The 16,381-nt window shown below is 38.4% G+C and overlaps 1 long non-coding RNA gene across 17 annotated transcripts in view; it reads right to left on the bottom strand.

Moving 5' to 3' along the window:
- LOC106826603 (uncharacterized) overlaps nt 1–16,381 on the bottom strand; it is a 278,032-nt gene that overhangs the window by 140,442 nt on the left and 121,209 nt on the right. The gene's annotated exons all lie outside the window — the stretch shown is intronic.

The following is a 16,381-nucleotide window of genomic DNA, read 5'->3' as shown; positions in this document are numbered from 1 at the left end:
ACATTCTTTCCTGTTTGGATTTGCAATGCGTATAATTACCATCCACTTTACAACATTTCTCTGTACTAGTCTAGAATCCTGCTCCTATGAGCTTGCTTAAGGTCAGCTGCTTAAAGTAAGGGGCCACCTGTGAAACCCCAGTGCTCACTGAATATTTGATGCATAAATTAGTGGCCGAGTAAACCAATGGCATAAACTTCACAGAATCACCTCATCACGGCTATATTTTGAGCATCACATTTTATAACATGTTTCTTTGACTAAGAAAGACTACCTAGCACAACAAGAAGGACAGGAGCCAGGACTCAGGAGCCCTGAATCCTGACTGGTGTGTTTATCACTACATACTTATCTGACTTGGGACAAATTGCCAACTTTTTGAGCTTCAGTTTCTTCATTAGCATATTAAAATGTTTGAATTTTGAATATTTCATTAGTGTTGACATTGTAGTTTACTACTAGAAAAAATCAGGTAGAGAAGAACAGAAAACACAAATTTTCTATTTGAACATTATACAAAATCCAAAGTGATGCTAGCCACCCATCCCAGGATCTGAAGCAGACAGAATTTTGCAGCTCTCTTTAAGACTACAACATTATAAACTCAAAACTAAGTATATAAGTGCACATTATTTTATATGAGAAAAAAGTCACAACAAATTACCAAATCCAAAAGTTAATAAATAGCACAAATATAAAAAATATAAGATAACGTATTTTATTAATCAACCACCTGACACAACTCTATTTTCCTAAAATTTTTGGCCACATAGTTTTTGATTGCTTCTCCATGTGATAATAACTTTGCAGTGTCATAGAGAAAATAGAAAGATAACTTAATCTTGCTTTTTGTATGATTGAAAAGTTATTTGTTTATTGATAGCTTAGAAAAGTTTTTAATGATTTGTCATCAGAGCTTTTAATCCCCTTGTGACATGTTAAGATAGTTTTTGGCATTTTGAAGCTTCTGCCAGTCTCGTGTCTTTTCACTTTTTGGGGGAGCTTCCAGCGACATAGTTCATTCCAGTTATATTTGAACATTGATCTGATTAACAATTATGAAAAAAATACAGAATTAAACTGAAATTAAGTCATACGTGATAAGTCAAACCAAAACGCATTTTTAAACTGCCAGTCCACGGTATTGAGCAGTACGACTGTGCAATCAAACTCCTCTTCTACCACACACATGAACTTACTGATACATGTGCGTCAATTTCCTCTCCTGTAAACGAAGTGGATTTTATAGGGTAATTTTTTTCTTTACATTATGAAAACTTTCAAATATAGAACAAAAATCATCCAAATACCCACTGCCTAGATTTGTTACCATTTTGCCGTATTTACTTCATCTATATATTATGTTTGTCATTTGGCAGTTCTGATGACAATCTTGCATGATACTTCATTTGAACCTGTCGGACTTCCTTAGGTAAAGATGAGCAAGATCCTCTAAGACATGATATGATATGTTTGGATGCATAAAACATGAAACTTCTCATCTGGAGGTATTCACAGTGTAGTACAGCAACAGGTTTTCTGATAAATTCTATTTTGTGCAATTCCCTTCCACAGTATGTATATACATCTGCTACATTAGGCAGTATCCTCCTAACAGGAGACAACTGGCTTTTTGATCAGGCATGCATGAGGATCAAATCTCAGCTTCCCAATTTACACATATTCTGACTGGATGACTTTTCCCAGATTAACTGTGGCTCCATTCATTTCGACCCATATGTTTCCTCCACTCTTCACACATACCCTGCACCAGACACTGTAGTTCATGTTGTTTTAAGACTTCCAGCCATGGATAGTTAGAGTATTCCTAGAAGTCATCAGTACCCCTGGAGAGCTAGCAATAACTTCACTTTGCACAGCAGTGATTGCAAGCAAAATCAATTATCCTATATGTTTTCAGTGGAATCCCAAAAACATTCACATCCATTCCAATCCCACTTGATGTGAGTGGGTATGTGTGTGTTTGTGGGGAGACCGTAAGGGAGGAGAAGCCAGATTGAAAAGAAATAATGATCTTAAGCAATTACGGCTAAGATAGTTTTCCTTGATAAATTTAATGTAAATGGCTTTAAAGCGCGCCTAAGTGAGAGCCAAAGTTGTAGCTGCATGAACATCATGGTCAATCTGTCTCTGTTCTTGTCTGTCCTCTCATGTCTCTGGTGAAAACCATATCCAAGACCCCCAGAGCTAGGACACTTAAATCATCCTGTGAATGGGCTTATGGTTATAGAGGAAAACGTTCTTGATTTCTGAATACACAAGCTCAAGTATTTAAGGATGCAATATCCTGCCATCTATAATTCACTTTAAAATGACTCAGCAAAATTATAGACATACATACATTGATGAAGCAAATATGGCAAAATGTTAGCAAATGTTGAACCCAGATGGTGGATGTCCATTGCAACATTTTTTCTACTGTTCTGTGTGTTTGAAAATTTTCATAATAAAAGTCTAAAAATAAGGCACTGTATGAAACTCACTTATGCAACAGAAGGGGAAACTGAGGCCCAGAGGAGCCAAAGGACCTGCCCGAGTTCACAGCAAGCTGCCCCTCATTCTCTGTGGCTGCTTCTCCCAATGAGAGGAGCCAGGATTCTCACTTAGGGGATTTTCCTGCGGTAAAAGTCAGGTTTGCATTTGACTACTCATTCTGCAATATCTCCTTGCAACACAACAGAAATGCACAGGGATTGTGATAACAAAATGCTACAGAGTATGCTTGTTCCCTTCTTCCATTCATCAGTTATGTCTGGGCAGTAGAGGTAGCCAGGCTACGACTCTGCTATCCACTGACAAGCCTGGGAGCTGACACAGAGTACTTTAGCTGCTCTCCAAGAGTGAATTTCTTGGTTACATGCTAATTCTAGTGTTTGTTTTGTTTGCAGGTGTTTAGCAGTTTTCTTTAACAGGTACATGGGTATTATTCTCCCAAAGAAAGTAGATCACATGAGGAAATCCAGAGGACACTTCCTTCTGTGTGAAGAACTTTGGCAACCATGTGAAAATGGACAAAGGAAAAAGGAAAGATGAGTTTACCCAGCCTCAGCAGCAATCTCTACTGCACTCTACAATTTCATTTTAAAGAAATCTCCTTGGCAGTTGGTCAGTTCCCAAATATGTATTGAGTATGTTTTCTGTGTCCATATTGATGCTAGTGCAAGGCTGTCACAGGCGCATAGTGACTGAAGGAAAGATGCCAACAGCAAAAAGCTACAGGTGAAGAAGACAAGAATTCATCTGTGAATGAACAGCTCCCCAGAGCTGGGGACAGAGTAGGAGACTCCTGGGGGAGCAACAAGCTTCAGAGCCCCAAAGGGCTCTGGAGTGATACCACCCTCTTGGTGTGAGGAGCCTGTCAGATCCTCAGAAATGCTCACTCTTACTATCCTCAACTTTTTAAGTAAACTCCTTGCCCCCAGGATGGCTCTAGAGAGGTCGGTTCCAGGCCTGATGCTCACAGGGTCAAATAACCAATACCAAACCCTCCTCCATATTCCTGGGCATTTCCTGTGAGACTCATTGAATCAAAGGTCCCAGGCATGCCACCTCTTCAGGATAGAATTCAGGCTGCCAGACAGTTATTCCTGTGGCTAACTTATGATAATGCAGTGGTGAACAAGACAACCACTGCCCTCATGGAGCTTAGAGTTCAATGACCAGAGAGACATTAATCACCGTATTTTTAAAAAGAAATTGTAAGTAATTTCAAATTCACAGATCTTTGCAAAAGAGAAAAAGGAGTCTTAGGCATGTGAATGTAGATATCTGGCTGTTTGTCTATTCACTATCTAGCTAACAGACATACACACACATGCATTTTACCACAAAGACCTTGAGAGCCTTACTCTCAATGATAACTTCTTTGCTTACAAAGAACAACTCCCTTAAATAATGGTGCTTTAGAGTAAGACAAGAATCTCAGACATTCAACCAGGCCTCATGGGAACCCTAGAGGCACTGAGGCTGTGCTTACAGAGTCCCTAAAACTATGGGGAATTGGAAGTACCTCTATTTTCCAGGGTAGCTCTTTCTACTTGGTTAACTGCACTCCCAGCAAAAGGGCTGCATCGGTATCAATAATAATAGTGAACATATACTTCAGAGTAGACATTCTAAATGCTTTACTTTTATGTGAACATAGGAGGAAGAAACTGAAGCATAGAAAATTTAGCTGACTGCCCAAGTTCACAGAGGCAAGATTTGAACACGGGAGTCTAGTTCCAGAACCCTGACTTTTAGCTATTACTTCTCTTATTATAGTGATTTAATACTTCTCTGTCTTTTGCCACTATCAACTAACCATCTTGTCCCCTGCTCTGATCTTATACACACTCCTGTGTGTTAGGAGGTTATGTTTCATAGCCCCTGACACTGACTTTTCTCTGTCTTTGTGCTCCTGTTCCCACTGACAACTGACTTTATCTCTCTGTATCTCAAGTCAAAATTTTAGAAAGAGAAAATCAAATTGTCCCTACCAAAGTTCTTATAGTAAGCCGTCTCCTCTTTCTATAATTTGCTGCCCTCAGGTCAGATGTCTATCCGTATCAGTTATCTATTGCTGTGTAATAAGTTACCCAAAAGTGTAGTCATGTAAAATAGCCACTTATTATGCTTTATGGACTTTGTGGGCTAGGAATGAGGACAAAGCAGAGTAGGGACCACTTACCTCTGCTTGACTATGTCTTCTGGAAGACTTGAAGTCTAGGGGCTGTACCCCTCTGAAGACTCATTCACTCACATATCTGGTGATTAATGCTGGGAGGACTCAAACAGTTAGGGACAAGAAGAGCTAGGTTTCCTTGGACATCTCTCTCCATGTCTGCATAGTCTTTCCAAATGACCTCTCCAGGATGGTGGCTTAAGGGTAGCTAGACTCCATATAATCTCAGAGCTCCTACATGTATCCCATGAGAAAACCCACGGGGAAACTGTTCTTGATTTTTTATGAGCAAGCTTTGAAAGTCAAGAAGCATCACTTCCCTGTTAGTCTCAGACAGACTCAAGGGGAAGAACTCTAGACCAAAAATAAGACAGGGGCAGTGGCACTGGATAGAGTTGGATAGCAAGCTGCTTGTGAAAATACTTATCTATTTGAAAACTTCTTTTACGGGCCTCCCTGGCCTCAAAGTTACAATCTGCATCTCCTTTAGGAACCTATGCCATAGCCAGCTGGCCGAAATGTTAGGACTACAATTACCCCACTGGAAAATTAAGTTGTCTGCTCTACTAACTATATTAATCCCCAAACTTAGCATGCAATTTTCTTCCAGTATGGAGTCTCAGGACCATGAAGCAAAGGGGCTATTAATTTTCAATGTGGTATGAGTTTATTTTGAGGGAGAAGTAACTACATTATTGCACATGGAGAGTAGAGACAACTCTGAGTGCTACTCTACACCCCAACCCCCGGACTATGTGGTATCTTTCCCAATCTTTTGGCCAAGAATCAGAAAAGATATCTCTTTCATTTGGGGATTGAGTAAAGAAGATGCTGTAGATTCTATAGTGTCCTAAGAGAAAAGGGACTCTCTTTATCCCCCTTTTAAAATAATCAATTTGCACGTGTTTTACAAGTATGATTGCACTATTTCTCCTACTGTTATAGTTCAATTGTAAATTTTCCTATATTAAATTATGGTTATGTTCCCTAATCTACAGTATGGCAAGTACTTTGCATGATAACACTTTTAGAGAATAGACAGTTATTGAGAGACCATAGTTCTCTGAACACTAGGAACACATTTGATTTTGAGGAGTTCTAAAATAACGCAATCAACGTTTCCCTCTTGGAGCTCTTATTTGCAGTTAGATTTACAGAAGGCCTTAAGTGGTTTCTTTCATTATTGTTGTTTTCAGTAATCACTTTTTCAAAGACATCATATGATGCTGGCTTTTTTTTAAGAAGATAGATCCCTCTTTGCCTTTTGATTATAAGGTGGTGCATTTTCCCTCCATATTACAGTTTAAAACTAAAATCACTGACTCCAGACAGTTAAATGTGGACAGAAGCTTCTCTTTGGGAGCGTTCCCCTCAGATATCATTAATATCCTAAATCTGGAATTCTGCAAATTTCCAGCAAGACCATTCTCTTCTCTCTCCAACACCTCAAGCATACTTTTCAATGACCCCAAAAGACAGTCTTTTGACAAAATCTATCAGATTGATAAACCTCTAGCTGGACTGTCATTAAAAATCAGAGAAGACACAAATTACCAATACCAGTTATAAGAGAGGGTGCATCTCTACAGATGCTAAGTTATTAATAGTTAAATGGATAATGAAAATTTTATGTCAACAAATTTGAGGATCTAAATAAAATAGATAAATCCATTTGAAGACACCAATAATCAAAAATTACTGAAGAAGAAATACTAACCTGAATGACCTCATATATATTAAAGAAATTGAACTTGTAGTTTAAAATCTCCCCAGAAAGAAAACTCCAGGCTTAGATGACTTCACTGATGAATTCTACCAAAAATTTAAGAAAGAGTTTATATCAATTCTACACAAATTCTCTTAGAAAACTGACACTCATTCTATGAAATTAACACTATTCTGACATCAAAACTGGAAAACATATTACAAGAAAAGAAAAATACAAACAATATCTTTCATAAATATAGATGCAAAAATAATAGCAAAACTAATTTAACACTATATAAAAGGAATAATATATCATGACCAAGAGAAGCATTTTTTCAAAAACGCCAGACTGGGTTCAACATCCAAAAGTCAATCAATGAAACTCACCATATCCGTAGACTAAAGAGGAAAACCATATGATCATCGCAATAGACACAGAAAAGTCTTTGACAAAATTCACCATCTGTTCTTGATAAAAACTCTCTGCAAATTAAGAATAGAAGGAAACTTCATCAACCTGATAAAGGATATCTATAAAAAAAATGCAACCAAGATTATACTTAATAGTGAAAAACTAAATGTTTTCCCCCTAAAATAAAGAACAAAGCAGAGGTATTTATCTACTTTCACAACTTCTACTCAAAATTGTACTGGAGGGGTTCCGGTGTCAAGATGGTGGTGTAGGCGGATTCTGAACTCATCTCCTCCCACAGACACAACAAATTTATTCTTGGAATAATTACCCCTGAGAGAGAATTGAAAACTGGATAAAAAGAATCCCCACAACAAGGGACAGTGCTGACTGAGGTGGAGAGGCAGAAAATCCTTGCTGGAGAAGGAAAAGCCACCTTCTAGCTGTGGTGCTTCATGGCCAGCCGGGAGCAATCTTGAGGTACAAAGCCTTTCCTAGAGGAGTGGGGAATCTGAGCGGGGGAGCTTTACTGCAATAACCAGCTTCTGGACTCAGCACAACTGAGACAAGTGTCATAATATCTGGCCTTGCTGGCTATTAACAACAGCAGGAATACTCCCGGAAAAGCTATCAGACATAAGAGGGGAAAAAAGCCTGGTCTTAAAGGGCCTCCACATAAATTCACCCATTTTGGAAAGCAAGCTAAAATCACCAGAAAGAAAGGTGCACAGTCCTTTGGTGAAATGAGACTCACTTGATAGGTTCTGGGTGCATTCAGGTGAGAGGTAAGACCTTTTCAGCCTAGGACCACATCCCTAGGGGCCGAGACTTTTGCAACAGCCATTATTGTGATCTAGTACAGACATGCTGACACAGATGCTGACAGACGTCATTGGAGTTCTTCCCCTCGCCTGTTACCCAGGAGCCTGCCCCACCCACTAGAGTGCCAGTTTAATCCAGCTCAGCCAGGGCAGGCAACCCATCCTAGGGACTGGCCCCACTAAACAGCAGGCCCTCAGGCAACTTGTGGGGTGCCTGAAACCTCTGCAGCCAGGTGAGTGGGTCCACTTCTGCAGGACAGGGCATGTGCAAGGGGCAGGCCTGCATTTGTGGAGTGTGTGGGACCTCTGAAGCAGGGTGACTGGGTCCAGTTCAGTGGGTTGGAGCATGTGCATGGGGCAAGACTGTGTTGATTGGGCATGTGGCCCTATGGGCGGTGGGGCTTGTCAGCTGCAGCAGACTTGTGCTTCTCAAACAGCCACCTGGGGCATTGGGCCCAGCTTCCAGAGACTGAAACAGTTGGGTGCTCCCATGCTTGGGGCCAATGCCACTCAGCTGCACTCCTGAGAGAGTTGACAAAAGCCTTGCAAGCTGGAGGCCTACAGCAATTGTAAGCCCTTGAGCCTAACAACCAGGCTTGCTGGGGGTCTACTCACTTAACAGAAAAACTGTAACAGGAATGTGATATTAGACCTTGCAACCAACTCTGCTGGAGCTCCCCATGCCTGATAAAGTGACTTAAGGGACCATAGTAGCCACACACAGCTGAACATTACAATCAACGGGCCAGGGGGACAGCCTAGCCTCCCTGTGCACCTGCAGCAAGAGCAACCCTGCCATAACAGAAGGATATGCATAGCCCACACAGGGGACACTCTGGAATATTTGGAACTGCTCATGAGAGGGATGCACACTACTGAGTCTCATAAGGCATCTCTTACATAAGGCAACCTCTCCAAAATTGGGAGACATAGCTGATCTACCTAATACGTAGATATAAGCACAGAGAAAGAGGCAAAATTAGGAGACAAAGGAATATGCTCAAAATAAGGGAACAGGACAAATGCAAAAAAAAATAACTAAATGAAACAGAGATAAACAATCTACCTGACAAAGAGTATGAACTAATAGTCATAAGGATGCTCACTAATCTTGGGAGAATGGATGGACTCTGTGAGAACTTCAACAAAGAATAGGAAAATATAAAAAAGAACCAATTAGAAATTAAGAGGGACCAGCCCAGTGGCACAGCAGTTAAGTTCACACGTTCTGTTTTGGCAGCCTGGGGTTTGCCGGTTCGGATCCCAGGTGTGGACATTCACACTGCTTGGGAAGCCATGCTGTGGCAGGCATCCCACATATAAAGTAGAGGAAGCTGGGCACAGATGTTAGCTCAGGGACAGTCTTCCTGGGCAAAAAAGAGGAGGATTGGCAGCAGGTGTTAGCTCAGGGCTAATCTTCCTCAAAAAATAAAAAAAGAAAAGAAAAAAGAAATAAATGAAGAATACAATACTGGAAATGAAAATTTAACTAGAGTGACTCAAAGTAGAGTAGATGACACAGAAGAACGGATCAGCAAACTGCACAACAGACTAGAGGAAATCACCCAAACTGAACAGATAAAAGAAAAAAGAGTTAAAAAGAATGAGGACAGTCTAAGGGACCTCTAGGACAACATCAAGTGCACTAAACATCCATATTATAGGTGTTCCAGAAGGACAAGAGAGAGACAAAAGGGTAGAGAATCTATTTGAAGAAATAATGACTGAAAACTTTCCTAACCTAAGGAAGGAAAGAGACGTCCAGGTACAGGAAGCACAGAAAGCCCCAAACAAGATAAACCCAAAGAGGCCCACACCAAAACACATTATAATTTATATGTCAAGAATTAAAGATAAAGAGACAATCCTAAAAGCCACAAAGGAAAGGCAACAAGTTACATACAAAGGAAACCTGATAAGGCTATCAGCTGACTTCTCAGCAGACACCTTACAGGCTAGAAGGAAGTGGCAGGATATATTTAAAGTGCTGAAAGGAAAACACCTACAGCCAAGAATACTCTACCCAGTAAGGTTAGTATTCAAAATGGAAAGAGAGATAAAGAGTTTTGCAGACAAGCAAAAACTAAAGGAGTTTATCATCAAGAAACCAGCCTTACAAGAAATGCTAAAGGGACTTATTTAAGAGGAAAATAGAGGACCACAAATAAGAATAAGAAAATTATCAAAACAAAACAAAATAATAAAATCACTGGTAAAGACAAATATACAGTAAAGATAGCATATCCACCACCAGGGTGGCTTCAATCATGAAGCTAATATGAAGATCAAAAGAGAAAAGTACTAAAGTTATCTATTTCCATGATAAGGGGGTAACAGATACGCATGCACAAAAAGAAAGATTCGACATGATATCAAAGGCATAAAATATTGGAAGAGGGGAGTAGAAGAGTAGAACTTTTATCAAGAAGTCAAACTTAAAGGGGGCTGGCCCCGTGGCCGAGTGGTTAAGTTCGCGCGCTCTGCTGCAGGCGGCCCAGTGTTTCGTTGGTTCGAATCCTGGGCATGGACATGGCACCACTCATCAGACCACGCTGAGGCAGCGTCCCACATGCCACAACTAGAAGGACCCACAACGAAGAATATACAACTATGTACTGGGGAGCTTTGGGGAGAAAAAGGAAAAAAATAAAATCTTTAAAAAAAAAAAAGAAGTCAAACTTAAAGGACTATCAACTTAATATAGATTGCTCTATACGTAGGTAATTGTATGTGAACCTCATGGTAATCGCAAAGCAGAAATCTATAATAAATACCCACAAAATTTAAGAGACAGGAAGCCAAACATAATATTAAGGAAAGCCATCAAAAAACAAGGAAAGAGAGCAAGAAAAGAAAAAAGGAACAGAGAACTACTAAAACACCTAGAAAAAAGTAGCAAACTGGAATAAGTACACACTTATCAATAGCTACTTTAAATGTCCAGGGACTAAAGGCTCCAATCAAAAGACATAAGGTGGTCAATTGGATAGAAAACAAGACCCATATATATGCTGCACACAAGAGACACACTTCAGACATAAAGACACTCACAAACTGAAAGTGAAGGGATGGAAAAAGACACTCCATACAAACAGCAATGAAAAGAAAGCTGGAGTAGCAATACTTCTATCAGACAAGGTAGACTTTAAAACAAAAACAGTAACAAGAGACAAAGAAGGGCACTACAGAATGATAAAGGGAACAATCCAACAAGAGGATACAACACTTGTAAACATCTATGCGCCCAATATAGGAGCACCTAAATATATAAAGGAATTATTAACAGACGAAAAAGAAGAAATAGACAGAAACACAACAATAGTAGGGGAATTTAACACCCCTCTTACACCAATGGACAGATCAATAAGGAAACGGCCTTAAACAACACATTAGACTAGATGGACTTTGTAGATATATATAGAACTTTCCATTCAAAAACCACAGAATACACATTCTTTTCAAATGCACATAGGATATTCTCCAGGATAGATCACATATTAGGCCACAAAACAAGTCTCAATAAATTTAAGAAGATTGAGATAATATCCAGCATCTTTTCTGACCACAATGGTAGGAAACCAGAAATCAACTACAGGAAGAGAATCAGAAAAGCCACAAATATGTGGAGATTAAACAAAATGTTACTGAATGATTGGGTCAATGAAGAAATCAAGGAGAAATCTAAAATAACTGGAGACCAGGCTGGCCCAGTGTCGCAGTGGCTAAGTTTGCACATTGCGCTTCTGCAGCCTGGGGTTCACCGGTTCAGATCCCAGGTGCAGACATGGCACTACTTGGCAAGCCATGCTGTGGTAGGCGTCCCACATATAAAATGGAGGAAGATGGGCATGGATGTTAGCTCAGGGCCAGTCTTCCTCAGCAAAAAGAGGGGGATTGGCAGCAGATGTTAACTCAGGGCTAATCGTCCTCAAAAAAAAAAAAACAAAACACCTGGAGACAACTGAAAACGAAAATATGACATTCCAAAATTTACGGGATACAGCAAAAGCAGTTCTAAAAGGGAAGTTAATAGCAATACTGGCCTACCTCAACGAATAAGAAAAATCTCAAATAAACAATGTAACAGTGCACCTAAAGGAACTGGGAAAAGAAAAACAAACAAAGCCCAAAATCAGTAGAAGGAAGGAAATGATAAAAATCAAAGCAGAAGTAAATGAAGTAGAGACTAAAAAAAAAAAATAGAAAAATCCTTGAAACTAAGAGCTGGTTCTGTGAAAAAATAAACAAAATTGACAAACCTTTAGCTAGGCTCATCAAGAAAAAAAGGGAAAAGGCTCAAATAAATAAAATCAGAAATGATAGAGCAGAAATTACAATGGACACCTAAGAAATACAAAAGATTATAAGAGAATACTACAAATATCTATTTGCCAACAAATTGGATAATCTAGAAGAAATGGAGAAATTCTTAGAATCATACAACCTTCCAAAACTGAATCAAGAAGAAATAGAGAATTTGAATTGAATCAAAAAAAATTGAAGAGGATGGGGAGCTTCCTAACTCCTTCTACAAAGCCACCATTACCCTGATACAAAAACCAAACAAGGACAACAACAACAACAACAAAAGTTACAGGCCAATATCACTGATGATCATTAATGCAAAAATCTTCAACAAAATACTAGCAAATAGAATACAATAATACATTAAAAAGATCATGCACCATGCAAGTGGGATTTATTCCAGGGATGCAGGGATGGTTCAACATTCACAAACCAATTAATGTGATACACCACGTAAAGAAAATGAAGAATAAAAAATCAATGATGAGGGGCCGGCCTGGTGGCACAGCGGTTAAATAGGCACGTTCTGCTTCTCGGTAGTCCAGGGTTCACCAGTTCAGATCCTGGGTGCGGACATGGCACTGCTTGGCACGCCATGCTGTGGTAGACGTCCCACATATAAAGTAGAGGAAGATGGGCATGATGTTAGCTCAGGGCCAGGCTTCCTCAGCAAAAAGAGGGAGACTGGTTGTAGTTAGCTCAGGGCTAATCTTCCTCAAAAAAATAAATAAATAAATAAAAATCAATGATCATCTCAATAGATGCAGGGAGAGCTTTTGACACGATAAAGCATCCATTTATTATAAAAACTCTACATAAAATGAGCATAGGAGGAAAGTACCTCAACATAATAAAGGCCATATATGACAAACCCATAGCTAATATCACTCACATTGGAGAAAAACTGAAAGTTACCCCTCTAAGAATAGGAAGCAGAGAAGGATGCCCACTTTCACCACTCTTATTTAGCATAGTATTGGAAGTCCTACCCAGAGCAATCAGGCAAGAAAAAGAAATAAAAGGGATCTAAATTGGAAAGGAAGAAGTGAAACTGTCACTATTTGCAGATGACATGATTTTATGTATAGAAAACCTAAAGAATCCACCAAAAAACTTTTAGAAATAATAAATGAACATGGTAAAGTTGCAGGATACAAAATCAACATATAAAAATCAGTTGTATTTCTATACACTAACAACAAAGTAGTAGAAAGAGAAATAAGAATACAATCCCATTTACAATTACAACAAAAAGAATAAAATACCTAGGCATAAATTTAACCAAAGTGGTGAAAGACCTGTACACTGAAAACTATAAAACATTGTTGAAGAAATTGAAGAAGACACAAAGAAATGGAAAGATATTCCATGCTCTTGGATTGGAAAAATTAACATAGTTAAAATGTCTATACTTCCCAAAGCAATATACAGATTTAATGCAACCCCTGTCAAAGTTCCAATGACATCTTTCACAGAATTAGGACAAAGAATCCTAAAATTTATATGGAACAACAAAAGATCCCAAATAGGCAAAGGAATCCTGAGAAAAAGGAACAAAGCTGGAGGTATCACACTCCCTGATTTCAAAACATACTACAAAGCTATAGTAATCAAAACGTCATGGTACTGGCACAAAAACAGACACACAGATTAATGGAAAAAAACAAGAGCCTAGAAATAAACCCACACATCTGTGGACAGCTAATTTTTGACAAGGGAGCCAAGAATATACAATGGAGAAAGGAGAGTCTCTTCAATAAATGGTGCTGGGAATATTGGACAACATAAGCAAAAGAATAAAAGTATGCCATTATCTTATGTCATACACAAAGATTAACTCGAAATGGGTTAAAGACTTGAATATAAGACCTGACACCATAAAAATTCTAGAAGAAAACACAGGCAGTACACTCTTCAACCTCAGTCTTAGCAGCATATTTCAGGTACCATGTCTGACTGGGCAAGGGAAACAATAGAAAAAATAAATGAATGGGACTACATCAAACTGAAAATCTTCTTCACAGCAAAGGAAACCATCAACAAAATGAAAAGACAACCTAACAATTGGGAGAAGATATTTGCAAACCATATACCTGATATGTGGTTAATATCCAAAATATATAAAGAATTCATACATCTCAACAACAAAAAAATTAACAACCCAATTAAAAACTGGGCAAAAGATCTGAACAGAGATTTTTCCAAAGAAGATATACAGATGGCCAACAGGCACATGAAAAGATGTTCAACATCACTAATTATCAGGGAAATGTAAATCAAAACTATGATGAGATATCACCTCATACCTGTCAGAATGGCTATAATTAACGAGACAAGAAATAACAAGTGTTGGAGACCATATGGAGAAAAGGGAACCCTCGTACCCTGCTGGTGGGTGTGCAAATTGGTGCAGCCACTATGGAAAAGAGTATGGCATTTCCTCAAAAAATTAAGAAAGAATTACCATACAATCCAGCTGTTCTATTGCTGGGTATTTATCCAAGGAACATGAAAATAGGAATGCATAAAGCTACATGCACCCCTATGTTCATTGCAGCATTATTCACAATAGCCAAGACTTGGAAGCAATCTACGTGCCCATAAAGGGATGAATGGATAAAGAAGACGTGGTACATTATACACATTAGAATACTACTCAGCTATAAAAAAGGATGAAATCTCGCCATTTGTGACAACATGGATGGACCTTGAGAGTATTATGCTAAGCAAAATAAGTCAGAGGGAGAAAGTCAAAAACTGTATGATCTCATTCATAAACAGAAGATAAAAACAACAACAAACAAATACATAGAGATAGAGATTGGATTGATGGTTACCAGAGGAGAAGAGTGGAGGGAGGAGGGCGAAAGGGGTATTAGGTACACGTGTATGGTGATGGATTGTAATTAGTCTTTGGGTGGTGAACATGATGTAGTCCACACAGAAATCCAAAGATAATGATGTATATCTGAAATTTATATGTTATGAACCAATGTTACTACATTAAAACACACACACACACACTCACACACAATTGTACCAGAGGTCTTAGTCAGTCCAATAGGGAAAGTAAAGTAAGAAAAGTCACCTGGAATTGAAAGTAAGAAATGAAATTATCTCTTCCTTCACATTACATGTTTGTCTACATAGAAAATCCCAAAGAACTCTATAAAAAAGCTACTAAGATGACTAAGTAGGTTTAGCAAAATTGCAAGATGCAAACTAAATATCCAAAAGTCAATCATAAGTTTATATACGAGCAATGAATAATTGAAAGTTGAAATATAAAATGCAATTTACAGTAGTTTCAAAAATATGAAATATTTTGATCTAAATCATACAAAATATGTGCAAGATCTGTCCATTGAAATCTATAAAACACTGATGGAAGCAATCAAAGGAGACATACAAATGGAGAGATACACCATCTTAATGGATTGAAAATTTCAATATTGTTAAGATGTCAATTCTCTTAAAACTCATCTATACATATTCACAAACATATGCAAAATAAACAACATAGCACCAATGGGTCAAAGAATGAATCACAAGGAAAATTAGAAAATACTTTAAGATGAATGTAAAGGAAGACATACAAAAACTTGTGGGATGCAACTAAAGAAGTGCTTAGGGGGAAATTTATAGCGCAAACACCTACATCCAAAAAGAAGGAAGATTTCATGGGGCTGGCCTGGTGGCATAGTGGTTGAGTTCATGTGCTCTGCTTCAGTGGCCCAGGGTTCACAGGTTCAGACCCTAGGCGTGGACCTACACGTTGCTCAACAAGCCATGCTGTGGTGGCATCCCACATGCAAAATAGAAGAAGATTGGCATAGATGTTAGCTCATGGATAATGTTTCTCAAGCAAAAAGAGGAAGATTGGCAATAGATGTTAGCTCAGGGCCAATCTTCCTCACCAAAAACAAAAAAACCCTACAAAAAAAGAAGAAGGAAGATCTCAAATCAACAATGTAGTCTTCCATGTTAGGAAGAACTTTAGCATAGAGCAAGCAAAAGAAAGGAAATGATAAGGATTAGAGTGGAAATTAATGAATAGAGAATATACAAACAATGGAGAAAATCAATGAAACTCGAACTTAGCTTTTTGAAAAGATCAATAAAATTGAGAAAACTTTGGCTAGACTAATCAGAAAAAAAGAGAAGTCTCAAATTACTAAAATCAAGAATGAAAAAGGAGGCATTACTACTGAACTTGTAGAAATAAAAAGCTTTATAAGTGAATACTAAAGGCAACTGTATGGCAACAAATTAAATAATTTAGATGAAATGGGAAAAATTATTTAAAAGATACAAACTACAAAAACTGACCCAAGATGAAATAGAACATCTGAATATACTTATAATAAGTAAAGAGATTGAATTACTAACTTTAAAACTACATACGAAGAAAACTCCAGACCCAAATGGCCTCACTAGTGAATTCTACCAAAC

Source organism: Equus asinus, chromosome 4 (assembly GCF_041296235.1).
Source record: "Equus asinus isolate D_3611 breed Donkey chromosome 4, EquAss-T2T_v2, whole genome shotgun sequence".
NCBI classification, from domain to species: Eukaryota; Metazoa; Chordata; class Mammalia; order Perissodactyla; family Equidae; genus Equus; species Equus asinus.
The sequence above is the reverse complement of the archived record's forward strand: the minus strand, read 5'-3'. Positions and strand labels throughout refer to the sequence as shown.